Genomic DNA, 12,681 nt, shown 5'->3' with positions numbered 1-12,681 from the left:
GTTTTTGGGGGATGTGGGAGAAAACCGGAGTGCCCACCCGGAGAAAAGCCACACAGGCACGGGGGGAGAACGTGAAAACTCCACACAGGCGGGGCCGGGATTCGAACCGAGGTCCTCAGAATTCTGAGGCCAATGCTCTCACCAGATGCTCCACCCACCGTTCCATCTTATTATTATTATTATTCATCTATCCATCAATTTTCTTCACCTCCTTATCCTCACGAGGCCGTGCTGGACTCATTTTTCTCACAGGCCACATTGTTGTTCCGGTCGTTTTGACTGTGGAACAAAAATATTTAATCATCTCATCATATTCACATAATTTATTAACTCATAATCGAGGGTAATTTTTTCATTTTTTTGGTGACACAAAAATGCTTGTAATTTCTCAACTTTTTTATGACAATTTGAAATTTTGGTACAGATTTTTACGAGAATCATGGAAATTGACACTCTAGATTTGGCTTTGCGGGGCCACATAAAATCATGCGGCCGGTCCGGATCTGGCCCCCGGGCCTTGAGTTTGACACGTGTGAAGGCATAAAACTATGTTTTTAAAAATGTTCAATTGTTTACATTATTTTGCTTATATGAGAATCTTTTTTTTTTATTGGAGAATTTTAATGGTACTATCCGTCCATCCATCCATGTTCTTCGCCGCTTATCCTCACAAGGGTCGCAGGGCATGCTGAACTAATTTTTCTCACAGGCCACATTGTTGTTCCGGTCGTTATGACTGTGAAACTATAAAAATATTTCATCATGTCATCATATTCACGTAATTTATGAACTCGTTTTGGATGAAATCAAGGGTAATTTTGGTTTTTCAACGATTCACATTTGGTGACACAAAAATGCTTGTAATAGCTCAAATTTGTCATTCATGATGTATGACAATTTAAAATTTTGGTACAGATTTTTACGAGAATCATGGAAATTGACACTCTAGATTTGGCTTTACGGAGCCACATAAAACCATGCGACGGGCCGGATCTGGCCCCCGGGCCTTGAGTTTGACACCTGTGAAGGCCTAAAACTATGTTTTACAAAAATGTTCAATTGTTTACATTATTTGCTTTTATGAGATTGTTTTTTATTGGAGAATTTTAATGGTACTATCCATCCATCCATCCATCCAGGTTCTTCGCCGCTTATCCTCACAAGGGTCACAGGGCATGCCGGAGCCTATCCCAGCTGTCAACGGGCAGGAGGCTGAGTACACCCTGAACTGGTCGCCAGCCAATCGCAGGGCACATGGAGACAGACAACAGTCGGACTCACAATTACACTTATGGGCAATTTAGAGTGTCTGATTAATGTTGCATGTTTTTGGAATGTGGGAGGAAACCGGAGTGCCCTGAGGAAACCCACGCAAGCATGGGGAGAACATGCAAACTCCACACAGGTGGGTCCAGGATTGAACCCAGGACCTCAGAACTGTGAGGCCAACGCTTTACCAGCTGAGCCACCGTGCCATATTCTTCTTCTTCTTATTATTATTATTGCTATTTGCAACAGGACTCTGTGGCTTTATGTCATTTCAAATATCAACAAATTGTGAAGTCTTATGACGCCGTTTCTGTGACTTCCTGTTCCTCAAATTTTGATCTATTATTTTGTCAGATTCTACACTAACACAGGGGTCAACCTCTTTCAAATGTTGCGTATGCTATTTTTGTCACTTCCTGTTTTATTTGTTTCTTTTCCGGTTGGAACTGGTTTACCGAATATGCCTTCACTTGTACAGGTGCGCTATTTGTGTTCTAAAGCGACTTTAAATAGATTATTTTATGAATGTTGTCGCATATTTAAGTCCACGTGTGCTCACAAGTGATGTCGGTGGCTATGCTATGGCGTTAGCCGCTACATTGGCTGCTTCCACTTGTCACGTGATCAAAAGGTGCGTTTTTTAAAAATTATTTTATGGTTCGTTTTCCACTTGCGACTTTTCCAAATGGACACAGACCACGTTAGATGGGCTGACTAATGCTTATGACAGGTATTCGTGTTAAAATATGACCGTCTGCTTCTTCATGTTTTTGATTGCCAAACTAGGCTGCTATTGATTATTGTCACGTGTGACCTCCAAACTGTCACGAAACTTCAGCCTTTGCTTCCAAAATTAATAAATTGTCATGTAATTATTCTTATTTTCCCAAATGACTTTTAATTAATTTGAGCAACTAAATCAATTGTTGATTATTCCAAATAAACAGTTAAATATCAAGGCATCCATTTTCAGTCCGGCTTATCCTCACGATTTGCTGGTACTCATCCCATCTGTCTTTGGGCGATCTTATTCAAAGTATTAACTCCACAAGTGTGTACCTTGTTTTTGCCCTTTTTCTGTGTTTTTTTTTTTTCCTTTTTCTTCTGATGCCACTGCAAAAGGGCACCAGCGATGACAAAACAGGAAATGCGTGTCGATAACCACAGAACAGGAAATGGAGGGTCCAGCCACTCGGTAGAAATACAATTTATGGAATTTACAGTTACCCGTTTACAAAAAAAATGCTATTTTAAAGAGCATGCAGCTCAAAGTAACGAGTAACGACAAAAGAAGCTTCCTCACAATGTCCGACAATGCTTATAAAAGGCCACTAGGTGACAGTACCACTTCCTGTTCCGTAGCCATTACACGTCAAGCAAAGTCCGAGTGGTTTTACTTTTTTCTATTCTTACTATTATACAGAAAACAGATCATCTTTGGCTTTTAATGTCACTTGAATATGCCTGATCATTCTACTTTATTATTTCTCTCCCTTTTTCTAGGAACAAGATCCACACAAACAAAAGCTGTGCTGCACCATCCGGCCCCCCCCGTCACCACCTGGTTTCCCCCCGGACCGGTTTGGGACCAAAGCCTCCGGATGTCGGATGGAGACGATCAGGCAAGTGGACGGCGATGTGATGATATGATAACATACAAGGGAACCGTTCGTACGGAAGATGCATTTGGGAATTGTTGTATGGTTCATACCTAGATTGAAATTTTTTGGAAAACTCGACTCCTGGAATTGATCGGCATTGTTACTCCCTGCTGGGTAAAATTAATTTCTGAACGGTGTAGGAAGAGGATACCAAAAATCCCAGTTGGGTACGTGCCTTGTTTTTGAGGTGACATATTTGGTACCATAAGGGAACGAGATACAAAGCATAAACGACATTTTACATACTTATGTGCCAACGGGAAAAGAATAAACTGAATAATTGCAATACAAATGTAAAAATTAAAAAATGACAAAAAGGGCGGCACGGTGGCTCAGCTGGTAAAGTGTTGGGGTCACAGTTCTGACGTCCTGGGTTCGATCCCGGACCCGCCTGTGTGGAGTTAGCATGTTCTCCCCGTGCCCGCGTGGGTTTTCTCCGGGCACTCCGGTTTCCTCCCACATCCCAAAATCATGCAACATTAATCGGACACTCTAAATTGCCCGTAGGTGTAATTGTGAGTGCGGCTGTTGTCTGTCTCTATGTGCCCTGTGATTGGCTGGCGACCGGTTCAGGGTGTACCCCCCCTCCTGCCCGTTGACAGCCGGGATAGGCTCCAGCGCTGCCCGCGACCCTCATGAGGCTAAGCGGCGAAGAAAATGGATGGTTGGAATACAAAACTATATTTTCTTTTGTGGCAACAGGAAAAGAATAAATTGAATAATTGAAAGAGAAATGTAAAAAAAAAAAAGAGAAACTAGTACCATTAAAATTCACCAATAAATGAAAGATGATCAAATAAGCAAAATAATGTAAACAATTGAAATTTTTTTTTTTAGTTTTAGGCCCTTAAATCTTTTCTTTTTAGGACACTGCAGCATCCACAATAGCTGCTTTTCTTTCGTCTCAATGACATTTGAACTTTAAAACAAATTACTCACATTAAAATAAAATAAAATTACATATTCTCATTTTTCTTTTTAAAAAGTGCAAAAAAAAAACTTCTTCTTTTGAAATAAAGTAAGCAGAATAGGAACGGCTTTGATTTATCAATGCTAATTGCCAATTGATCCATTACCTGGAGGGAAGAGAAGGAACTTTGTATGGTTCCAATTTCCAGTTTGCGTAAAACCTTCAGGCTTCTTCTAGACAAAAAAACAACAACAAAAAAAACCAAACCAAATGTCACGAAATGCCTACTAAAACATCTGAACTTTATTTGAGGTTAATCCGAGGCACGTTTAAACGTGTTCCTGTTTACGTGAAATAAGACAAGAACATTTTCAAATTTCATACCTGTCCTTCCTGAAGATAAACGGAATTGTGACCTTTTAAAAGGACCTCCGACAATAATGACATCTTCAGTTTATATATATATATATATATATATATATATATATATATAATTTTTTTCAATGTATTTAAGATCAAATAAAACATTTTTTAAATCATTTTCATATTGATGTATTGTTGCAAAACTTTATTTTAACGTGGGTCGGCATTGTTTTTATTTTTTGCACCGCATTGCATTCTGGGTAGTAACGTTAAAAGGGGGTGTGGCCAGGTTCATTGGTGTTTTTAGCAGTAGTGGCAAGGAAAAAAATGTATCCGATCCAACCGATTAATTTAAAAACATTAATCGATTGTATAAAGAATCATTAGTTGCAGCCTTAATTAAATTATACGCAAAGAATAATTAGTATTGAGAAAAGAGAAATCAATTACACAAATCTTCCATTAAATTGTTGATGCTGGCTTTCAGGTGTGTAGCATGTTTTTACATTACAGTGAAGAAAATAAGTATTTGAACGCCCCACTATATTGCAAGTTCTCCCGCTTAGAAATCATGGAAAGGTCTGAAATTTTCATCGTAGTTGCATGTCCCCTGTGAGAGAGATAATTGAAAAAAAAAATCCATAAATCACAATGTATGATTTTTTTTTTTTTTTTTAGCGATTTTTGCAAGTAAGTATTTGAACACCTGAGAAAACCAATGTTAATATTTGGTACAGTAGCCTTTGTTTGCAATTACAGAGGTCAAACATTTCTTGCAGTTGTTCACACTGCAGGAGGGATTTTGGCCCACTCCTCCACATAGATCTTCTCTAGAAAACACAGAGTTTCAGCTCCCTCCAAAGATTTTCTATTGGGTTTAGGTCTGGTGACTGGCTAGGCCACGCCAGACCAAATCAATCATAATTCGTAGACGTTATTTGTGTTTTCCGAGCAGTAATACCAGTTGTATTTTTTTACTGAGCTTTTGGTTTTGTCGCACTGTTGTTATGTCGTACCTTGTACTTTTTCTGTGTGGCGACACCTTTCCCGTTTTCCGCCCGGCACAAGCTGTCGCAGGTCCGCATCTCAGCGCTCGCTTGACCGAAGACCCTCTTCTCCAGCACAGATAAAAATGCCTCCCAGTTTTTCTTGTACAACTCGTCAGTCGCTTTCTCTGAACAGCGAGTTCGAGAATGATCTTCAAAAAGCAAGATGAGAATGTCATGTCACACTTCCTTGACACCGATAATCTCTCAGTTCTGTTTTTTTGTAAAATCTTGTGGGGGGGGGGAACCCTCGACTCCACAAAATTCCTATACGAACCCCAATAATTAATATTTCACGATCTCGATGGAATATCAATCGATGTACCAGTTTGTGGGGGTGGGTTGGTACGTCACATATTGCACATACCAGAAAACCGGCACGGCCTCTGGATGTACGTCTGCTACCAGGAATGCGAATATCACACAAGTCGCCTTTCCGGCGGCCTTTGTTGCATCCGACTAACCTTCAGGCCTCAAATTATTTCCGAGCAGAACCAGCCTTCAAAGGACACGCACAGATTTCCCCACCCCCAACGGAGCAGGGCCCCGGTCCCTAACCGGCGGCTGACACATCAAAGTGGCTCGTCCAGAAGGGAAGTCCGTCCGGGAGGGTCGCAGGAGACAAAGGAAGCGATTAAGAGATAAGGATCACTCCGAGATATGACATTTCATCCTGGCCAGATCCGGTAGACATGCTGTATTCAGGGATCTGGAGGAGGAGGAGGAGGAGGAGGAGGAGGAAGAAGAAGAAGGGGGGGGGGGGGGGGCTGCCATCTCTTCCTCCTTCCATCCAGATGATGTATGCGCACCCCACCCTGTTTGTAGACAAATAACACAAGCCAGGAAGCTCCAAACAAACACTCCCTCCTTAGCCAGCTTTAACTTGCTACTTTCCAGCCTTTTCCCCTTAAAAATTATTTAGCCAACACACAAAGGGGTGAATTTATCTCAAAAACAAAACTAAACAAACCCCCCCAAAATAAAAAAAAAACAAACAACGACACTCTTCTTTGTGGGGCTAATTGCCTCGGCGTCGCCTCACGTCTCCGGTTTCACGCTGTCGCTCTCAGCTCGGCGAACCAGGGACGCGACCCACCTGAGATCGGCGCACAAAAGAGTCGGGGGGGGGGGGGGGGTCAACAGCACGCGGGGTGTTTGCTTGCAAATAAAACCCGCTTGCGCTCCGAACACCGCCCTCGCCGCTGTTGTTATATGATTAGCTCTCTGGCCCGGGTCAGCCATTATTTGAATGTATCACACTTTATCACAAATTCCATCTAAGTACCAAAACAGACCTTAATTCGGTTCATATGTTTATTTCAAACTAGCGAAGACTCGTGGAAGATACACAGTCTTTTTTCGACACGCTTTCAACCCTGCGGTTTACGCGGTGATGCGGCTAATTTGTGCAATTTTTTCTAACGGTCGCAAGGGGGGCACTGGAGCGGAAAAGGTAAGAGTGAGACCGGTGGAATATATGTGCCGAGGAAGAGACTTTTACCGGTCTGTCCCTGTTAGCGCTGCGCTTGCGTGTTACTGCCGTGTCTCTGTGATTGTTACCGGTATGTTTTATTTTAACCAGCCCTGTTAGCACGGCGACACTAGCGTTACCTAGCATGTTTTTATTTGATATAATACATTGAAGTACTTAGACCGCATTACGTAATCAAAGATGAGCGTTCATTGTGCTCCAGTAAGTGGCGGGCGTCCGTCACAGGCCCACACCTGTCGAGTGGGCGAGGCGAGGCCTCTTAACTACAGACCGGCGCAGCGGCAGCCATCTTTTCATAAGCCGTATCTAATGAAACCACGCGGCGTCCGACGGAGAATGAAAAGAAAGACCCACCGCGGGGACACCCTGGCCCGCACGAAATTACACCTCGCGCTCGCCCGCACAAAAGAAGCAAATTCCGTCAGCGCAGCGACAGGAACGCTTGACGGCGAGTTTGAAAATGCTACCGCGCTGGAAATTTCCACGGCAGGGTCCTTCCCCGTTCGAGTTTTGTCATGGGAGACGGGGGTGGGGGGTAATCGCACACAATCGAGCGCCCGCTTCCCTGCGAACGCTTCATTTTTTTAACTTTGTTTGGGGAGCAGTTGTCAAGACGGAAATATCCGATACTCTTGCTAATCACTCAGGCAGCAATTACGGTTATTAAGCTTTCATGGCGAGCCCCTCGCCGGCCCCCGCCCCTCAGTCTTGTGTCTTTTCTCACACCTCTTGACAGGCCTCACAAGAATTAGCACTCGCTATTGTAGCCGAGCGAAGACGGATTCTTACGCCGCTTCGCAGACTAGTTCACTGCCCGCCGTTTCCCACCTCAAAACGTCACGTGGGATAACCGCCTCGGCGAGGTCAAACGTTTGCATCGATGAGAACACCCCCCGGCTTCGGTGTGTGTGGGGGCGGATGGGCGTAGGGTGTGTTGTCACATTCAAAAGTGCCACCCAGATAACCCCTGCAGACGGACAACGGGACGGCTCTAAAGTTTCAAGCCCGTGCGCGAATGCGTTTGTGGGGAAAATGATACACGGATTAACTTTCTTTCCCGTGTGTGTGAAGTCCGAGCGAGTTGAAGAGCAGCTGTACCTCGTCTTGATCCGCATTCTCACGTTTACTGTAAGCTTGTAAAATGTTTCCGTAGCGTGAATCAAACATCGCGGGCAATTGTGGGATTGTGAGGTGGATGATATCAGTCACTGGTATCAAATCCTGTTTCTGATTGTGATCCACTAGATTCCATTAAGTGTGCTCTGGGAAATTACCCAATTTCTCTGAAGTGGTCTGAAATGATTTCTTCAGCGCTGCTAACGTGTCTTTCTTCACCTGTCAATGCTAACTTAGTAGTTTAGCGTCACTATATGAAGACGGGAGAACCGGCTCAAACGAGGCTAGTCCCAATTATCTCCCTTTGTTCCCGTGGGGAGGTTTACTGTCTCCAAACACTCGACTTTTTTACGGTGGAACGTCCAAGTCAAAAAGCCTTTTGAAGACTTCACCAGGTCAATTAGGCGAGCAGTGTCAATAGACCCCGCCGCTCGATGACTCACCTGTTGTGGCGTGCGAACGAGCACTTACTTGAGACTGAGCGGCACGTCACAAAAGAATGACAAAGCCCTCGATCTGTTCTTAAGAACGCCCTCTGCAATTGACACCCCCACCCACCCCGTCAATTCCCTTCTCACACAAACACCCTCTCTCGGGGTCGTCTTTCGAGTTCCCGGAGTTCTTGGGAATCACGTGGCTGACGGGGGGCTTTGGGACCCGATCTGTCACGTTGTCCGTGGCTCGATGTTAATGGAGATACGGTGAGTTCGTGGCTGTTGTTTTAAAAACACATCGCAGTCATCGCAATGCTGGTTTCAACATCTCTGACAACGCAGGCTGACTTCGTAAACATGTTTGCGCATTCATTAGTCGGTTGTCAAGTGCTTGCCAAAACAACAGGTGGTGCTATCAGCCCCCAATCCCCATTTCAGACAACTACAAGTCTAAAGAAAGTACAAATGGCATCGCAACAACACACTTTTAGGAGGTTTTGGGGTGTTTCATAGTCCATAAGTTATCAGGTAATATGTGGAACTCCCCATAGCTGAGTGGTTAGAGCCTTGGTTTGGTAAACCAAGGGTTGTGAATTTGTTTCTCACTGGGGTCTCCACTCCCCAAGAAGGGTTGCGTCAGGAAAGGCATCCGGCGTAAAAACTGTGCCAAACAAATATGAGCGTTTGTCTGAGATGATGCGCTGCGGCGACCCCCTAACGGGACAAGCCGAAAGAAACTTGCTTTCTGAGTCTAAAGTTCTGGAGGTTCCGTTTTCAGGAGTATGACCAGGGACAGTAACTTGAATACAGTTCATGAGACTTGGCACCTGTTTGAGGCCCTGGGAAAAGTGTTGTTTTCTTAACTTTTCTGGGTTCAGACTCTGCCTCTGGTGTGGGTGTAAAAGATTTACCTGACCCGTAGGACCCAAAGATTGAGAGAAAACTTGCATGCCAAGAAAGTCATGTTATCAGGTAATATCCTGGTTCATGGATGGGACTACTTTTTGCATCCTGTGAAGTTCAGTCACATAAAGAATACTGGTTTTGATCCTGAGACTGGACTATACCGTAAGTATACCGGAGTTGGGTCGCAATTTCGAAAAACGAAGTGCTGTATTCATGTTTTCTTGCTTTCTGGTTATTGGGGTGTAGCGAAAAAGCAATTTAGTGTACCTCCACTTGTATCTTTATCAGGAGTTGCACTCAGATCTAATGTTTTTCCCCTCGGGCTGGGCGATTAATCCATTTTTGCAATGAATTACTTGTTCCGACAGTCATTAGTCATTTTTTTAGCGGCTTCTGTCATTCAAACCCCACTTCAAAAACCAAGCTTCTCTGTGTACCGTGACTCCTCGTAGTTTTTCCGCGGACGGAATGCCAGAACACGTATTTGAAACCCACCTGCGTTTGGTAAACCCGCTGATCTTACGTAAACATCCCTCTTCAGGCCTCGGAAAGAACATGGGTGTCGTCTTTGCGCGGAGCAGCCGGATAATGAACAGGCAGACAATTACCATAACTAGCTGATGTTATCTCCACTAAAGGGGGTTGGAGGGCCGGGTGGCCTGGGGGTGTTGGTGGTGGTGGTGGGTAGGGAGGGAGGGGGGTCAGTTGAAATGTTGTAATTGCACTGTCAGCCCCCCCCCCAAGCTTCTTCTCAGACACATTACCATGTATGTTTCTCCTCCTACCAAGGTTTTTTTTTTTTTTTTTTTAACCCTTTGGCCTTTAACCACTTCAAAATGAAATTCTTCTTCTTCTTCTTATCCCTCCTTTTTCTCTTGTTTTGACACTGATAGGCAGGGCATCAAAGGGACGCCCAGTGGCCATTAAAGCCCCCACCCCCTCGTCCTCCTTGCCCCCAAGCCAGAGGTCGCTTGCACATGTTCCAGAAGGGAAGGCTAACAAACCTAGCTTGGTATTAGCGCAACTCAACCGATGTCATCGGGAGTTTATGTGACAAAAACATGTCTGTGAAATATTAAATATTTAAAATCGCTAGTTCGTGCCAGGAGAAAACACGGGGGTGGGTGGTTAGCTTTATAGTGAAGGCGTGAACTGTGCCGAGGAAACTCAAAACTGTACATATTCGCTTTTGCTGAAAAGATAATCTGTAATGTGTTCTTTAATTTTAATTCAACTGCAAAAACACTCAAATAAAACCAAAAAAGCACAATCTATGTCATTCAAAATGATTTAAAATATTTTAATAGTGTGTAATAAAAAGTTCTGGTACCAAAACAGAAATCCTGTATCCAATATATTTTAACTTGAGCTGGGGAAAAAGAATATATTAACTATTCAAATGACAAATTCTTCAGTATTTGCTGTTTTGGGTAAAAATAGTTTAGAACATTTGGAGACACTTTAATTTTTTGCTTTTGGAATTTGGACATTCGTGTTCCAAATGTTGTGAATTTATATCTTTACCCAAAACACAACATATTCGGTTGCATTCTTGGTAAAATAATATAAGTATGTAAAAGTATGTAGATAAGATTGCAAGAAAAAGTATGTGGTCCATTTGGAGTTACCTGGGTTTTTGCATAAACTAGAAATGTGATCTTCTCTTCATCTAAATCGTAACAAAAAACAAAAACTGTTTTATGGGACACACCAGGGTGACAGCATTCATGGTACTGTGTGGAAAAAGTACACGAACCTTTGGATGTAATCAGTGGTTGAGCCTCTTTTGGAAACAATTAACTCGACCAAACGCTTTCTCTAGCTGCAGATCCCACCTATACCACAATCAGAGGGAAATTCAAACCATTCAACTTCCAAAATTGTTTCAATTCTTTCAATCTTCTTGGAACGTCTGCTGTAAATCGTTGCCTCGAGGTCATGCCACGGCCTCTAAATCGAGTTGAGTTCAGGATTTCGATTTAGCCACGCCAATATTTTCTTCCGTTTAAACATTTTGCTTCTTTCCTATTATTGGCGTTCTGATGCTGAGCTCCATTTGGCAAATTTTCTGTTCAGCTCCAAAATATCGTGATCAAATTGAGAATTCCATTCACTTTTGAGTTGATGATCCAGTCCAGGCCCTGAGGAAGCGAAGCTGCCCCACGCACGATGCCCTCTCCACAATACTTCATTGACTAGATGAGTTTTTGATGGTTGTGTGCAAACTCATCTTCTTTTTTTGTTTTTTATTTATTGACTCAACTTTGTTTTTATCTTGCCATTACCTCTGAAAAGGCCTTTGCCGTGTTTCGTCAACATCAGACCTGTAGCCAATCTTTTCTATTGCTGTGATATCGGAAAAATCTTTGACAGCTATCCGAGGCAACGTAGCGACACTGCTGAACTTTCTTACTTCGTAGACCGCCTGATCTCGGAACTGAGGAACATCACGATTTTAAGAGATACTTTTGAGACCCTTATGCCAATAAAAAAAAACTCTTAAAATCCAAGTCTTCTGAGAGCCCCTTTGTCCTTCGTTCCCATCTGACAATGCTACTTGAGTCTTGCAAACTTTTATTGGTTAGGACAGCTTTAACCGACACCTCCAATCTTGTCACATTGATTGGACTCTAGCTTGGCTGATTCCTGATTCTGAATTAGCTCTCGGAGAAGCCATTAGTTCAGGGGGTCCACGTACTTTTCCCCCAACCTATACTGTGAACGTCTATGTGGTGTGTCTGGCGAAAACATTAAGACAGATTATTATTTGTGCGAGATTTATTGAAGATGAATATTTCAGACTCGAACACCGCCTCTCGCCCAGAGTCAGCTGGGATTAAAAAAAAATGGAAAATGGAAGGATGGATAGATGTTTGTCTACTGCTGTGATTTAGATTAGATCAGATTTTAACCCATTCATGGGCAGGGTGGCAATTTTTTTGCCTTTTTGACAGCCACAATCAAGGAAATAACACTTCTTTTTTCGTTCATGGTTAAGTTATATGATAACTCTAGTCATTTATAATCTCATCCCAAAAATGGGACGCTGCCCGAGAGAGGCTACTTGGGTTTTCTTAGTAGATCGTCCCAAAAACCAGAATAGGAATCAGATTAAAACACTGAAATATTGTGATATACTGAAGGATATAATGCGTGAAAACCATGATGTCCCAAAAATAGGACGCAGCCCGCGAATGGGTTAAAACCACTTTATGAACAAATCCAGGTAACTAGAAATTACATCTCTACATGCTTCCCCTGGACAGTAATGGTCAAAATTATGAATGCATGCTTTTCCCCCCAAAAAACATAAAATATTGGAAAGCCCCACAAAACTTCCAGATACTGTAATGACTTTCTTTTGTGGTGACGTACAATCACGTTAACGTCTGTCCAATGAAAAAAGTGTGTACGTGCACATATTGTGTGTGTTTATCGCAAACAAAAATTAGATGTGTGTGCGCGGCGGGAGACAAAATAAAGC

At 43.0% G+C, this 12,681-nt stretch overlaps 1 long non-coding RNA gene across 1 annotated transcript; it reads left to right on the top strand.

Annotated features, from left to right (window-relative positions):
* Positions 1-1,753: 1,753 nt before the first annotated feature.
* Positions 1,754-11,526, top strand: LOC133513464 (uncharacterized). Its single transcript, XR_009798501.1, has 3 exons — positions 1,754-1,900; positions 2,773-2,895; positions 10,095-11,526. It is a non-coding gene; the product is annotated as an uncharacterized LOC133513464 (long non-coding RNA).
* Positions 11,527-12,681: the final 1,155 nt, after the last annotated feature.

Source organism: Syngnathoides biaculeatus, chromosome 15 (genome assembly GCF_019802595.1).
Source record: "Syngnathoides biaculeatus isolate LvHL_M chromosome 15, ASM1980259v1, whole genome shotgun sequence".
NCBI classification, from domain to species: Eukaryota; Metazoa; Chordata; class Actinopteri; order Syngnathiformes; family Syngnathidae; genus Syngnathoides; species Syngnathoides biaculeatus.
Note: the sequence above shows the minus strand (reverse complement) of the source record. Positions and strands in the feature narration are given on the sequence as shown.